Source organism: Hylobates moloch, unplaced genomic scaffold, assembly GCF_009828535.3.
Source record: "Hylobates moloch isolate HMO894 unplaced genomic scaffold, HMol_V3 SCAFFOLD_1806, whole genome shotgun sequence".
Lineage (NCBI taxonomy): Eukaryota > Metazoa > Chordata > Mammalia > Primates > Hylobatidae > Hylobates > Hylobates moloch.
Window position 1 is genome coordinate 1 of NW_026654081.1, and position 3672 is coordinate 3672.

At 44.5% G+C, this 3672-nt stretch overlaps 1 non-coding gene across 1 annotated transcript; it reads right to left on the reverse strand.

The window, feature by feature from the left end:
• Positions 1-1063: 1063 nt before the first annotated feature.
• LOC116464808 (small nucleolar RNA SNORA40) lies at positions 1064-1192 on the reverse strand. The gene has a single exon (XR_004247014.1). It is a non-coding gene; the product is annotated as a small nucleolar RNA SNORA40 (small nucleolar RNA).
• Positions 1193-3672: the final 2480 nt, after the last annotated feature.

Here is a 3672-nt window from a genome sequence, read left to right on the forward strand (position 1 = left end):
GATCACGAGGTCAGGAGATCGAGACCACGGTGAAACCCCGTCTCTACAAAAAATACAAAAAAAAAAATTAGCCGGGCGTAGTGGCGGGCGCCTGTAGTCTCAGCTACTCGGAGAGGCTGAGGCAGGAGAATGGCATGAACCTGGGAGGCGGAGCTTGCAGTGAGCCGAGAGCGCGCCACTGCACTCCAGCCTGGGCGACAGAGCGAGACTCCGTCTCAAAAAAAAAAATCTTCAAATTAGCCCTTTTTAATAGAACTGATGCTTAATCCAGATGTCCTGTCAGCCCATAATTCTTTTATTTTGGCTTCTTTCATCTCCTTTTAATATGGATTTACTGACGAAGCCTTCAAAATTCACCAGAAATCTTTGGGATCCAATTTCTTAAACCAATTTACTTTAGGGTCATTTTTGGAGTAGGTGGATCTGCCTCGTTCTCCATTTGATGCCATCTGTAACTATGCATGAGTTCAAATTATGTTCATTCCTAAGCTATCACACCTCAAGAACAGCACAGACCTGTGGAATATGTCAATATCTTTAACCCCAGACATCATGTTCTCAAGATAAAAGCCTTTAAAACAAAAAGTCATCTTGATATATCAAGTCAACATGAAATTGGAATACAAAATTGATATAGCTGAGATTTTCCTCATATATTATGCTTTCAAATTCTCTATAGTCCTAGAACCAAACTTTTTTTTTTTTTTTTTTTTAATTTAGAGACAGGGTCTTACTTTGCTGCCCAGGCTGGAGTGCAGTGGTGCCATCAGAACTCACTGCAGCCTCCAACTCCTGGGCTCAAGCAATCCTCCTGCCTCAGCCTCCCCTTCCTAAGTAGCTACAATTACAGGTGCATGCCCCCAACCCTGGCTAATTTTTAATTTTTGTGGAGATGGGGTTTTGGTTTCCTTGCCAGGCTGGTCTTGAACTCCTGGCTTCAAGTGATTCTCCCACCTCAGCCTCCCAAATTCAGGGATTGCAGGCATGAGCCACTGTGCCCAGCCTGGAACCAGCCTTTATGGTTATCAATACTCCAATCATTTTGGAGTGTCTCAGGCATCATAATACCCCTTCTTATTTGTAGCAAAACTTATACTGAACAATGAGTTCTGGATTGCAAAAGAGGATTGACTTTTTTGTACCTGTCTATAAGTTAACTTTAGATTTTGTTAATGCAACTAAATGAAGTATTGTGTATAATTCAAACATCTCACAGCTTTCTATTTTTATCTCTGTGTGGGAGAAAAAGTACTTTTCTCTGCGGGTTTAATGGTTTTTGACATGCCAAATCTTTAATCGCGATAGACTTCCCCATTTCCTGCCATGAACCTGAAGGCAGCTTTATCAGTATCTAAAGTACTGTTTCCTGTAGCTCAACGAATGACAAAACCAGTTAAAATACTGTTAAGTTCCCTATTCAAATATTGTTTCATTTCTAGGAATATTAGTTCTTTAAAGTGGGAGGTTTATGAGGAAATACTCCAGCTACCTCAGGCAGTACCTTGCATATAGATGTATTAATTCAATAAATTAATAAAGAATAAATCAAGATTATATTTAAATTTAAGCTGCATGCAGCAAATAACAGATGGAGGGAAAGGGATCTTCCAAAAGAATAAAAGTGAAAAATGTATTCTAATTTCAAAAAGAGAGAAAGGAAATTCTACATTTGACAACAGCGTGTTGCTACCTATTACTTCTGGAAGCCTAGTGCTAGGGCAAGGAGGTGTTTTTTACATGCGTGCTATTTAAAGAAAGGAAAAAGATCCTATCTTCCAGAGACTGGCTTTCAATAGACTGAATGGGGAAGGGGAAATTCACGTCAAATAAACTTCTGGTGTCTTTTTAACAGATTGTTTTTTGAAAATCATCAAAAGTCAACAGAAACCAGGGATGCATTACCTTTGGATGGACACCCTAAGTAGCTCACCTTACACACCCTTTGTAAGCAAGCCTTGCATGAAAACTCACCTCAGCTGTGTAAATGTAGATGGTGTTGAAGTTTGCAGCTACCAGAGCCCTCAGCATGAAGAGGAAGCCAATCAGGCCGGCACTAGAAAACAGGAAGCGGAGAGAAATTATAAAACGCAGCATGGAGGACCACCTCCCGTGGCCCAGCTTCAAGTGCACTGTGGATGCTGAGATACAACCACAGATGACTCAGAACCTGAGGGAGGTGCTGCTTCTCAGCTGGCCTGATTGTGGGGTCCTTAAGCAAACCTCCTTCCAGTCTTACTCCCCGCTGACCTCTCCATTCCCCAACGCTGCCATTCACCCTGGCCCCTCACATTAGCATAACTGCCGGGCACAGTGGCTCACACCTGTAATCCCTGCACTTTGGGAGGCCGAGGCAGCTAGATCGCTTGAGGCCAGGAGTTCAAGACTAGCCTCAGCAACATAGTAAGACTTTTTTTTAAGACACAGTCTGGCTCTGTTACCCAGCCTTGGGTGCAGTGGCACAATCATGGCTCACTGCAGCCTCAGCCTCTCAGGCTCAAGTGATCCTCCCACCTCAGCCTCTTGGGTAGCTGGGACTATAGACATCCACAACCACACTCAACTAATTTTTGTATTTTTTGTAGAGATGGGGTTTTGCCATGTTGTCCAAGCTGATCTTAAACTCCTGGGTTCAAGTGATCCACCCGCCTCAGCCTCCCAAAGTTCTGGGATTACTGGTGTGAGCCACCAAATTTTTTTTCAATTGGCCCAGCATGGTGGTGTGTGCCTGTAGTGCTAGCTACTCAAGAGGCTGAGGCAGGAGGATGCCTTGAGCCCAGGAGTTAGAGGCTGCAGTGAGCTGAGATCTCACCACTGCATTCCAGCCTGGGTGAGGTGAGAGAACCTGTCTCAAAGAAAAAAAATTAGCACACCTGCTGCTACCATCCCCTGGCAAATAGTGCAGAGAGCTTGTAGAATAAATGATACATATCAGAGCTCAGGCCACTCCAGGACTGCAAATTAAGAGTGAAATGAGCAGAAGGCACAAATAAGCACACTGTCTGTATTGCTAAACTTTCTTGGCACTGGTTCAAATAATGTGATAAAGAACCAGAGTCCCGATTCTCCAGGAAGCATTACATAATGATCCTCAACATTTTGGTAGGTAAAGTGAGTACACCATCATTGGCACCCAGAATCCTGTGATAGCTGGAGGAAGATGGGGTCTGTAGGAAGAGGGAAGGGGGGTAGTGGGGAACAGGCAAGACCATTCCAGTCAAGCAGGCAGCCCATTTGCTACTCTCCTGGGTGAAAGGGACTTGTCCCTGAAACTACTGAACACCATGGGTCAGGAGACTCCACCTAGAAACCACTGCACAAAATCTGAAGCAATTAAACAGAAAATACCTTGAAGTGCAAATGTTGAGGAGAAGGAAGAATAAAGCCGTGCATCCCATGGTAATGGAAAGGCTCAGCCGTCTTCCCAGGAAATTGATGCCCAGTATATTTAAAGGATTCACTAGAAAGCAAACAGTAAAGATAATTTCTGGCCGGGCACGGTGGCTCACGCCTGTAATCCCAGCACTTTGGGAGGCCGAGGTGGGCGGATCACGAGGTCAGGAGATCGAGACCATCCTGGCCAACATGGTGAAACCCCGTCTCTACTAAAAATACAAAAAATTAGCCGGGCGTGGTAGCGGGCGCCTGTAGTCCCAGCTACTCGGGAGGCCGAGG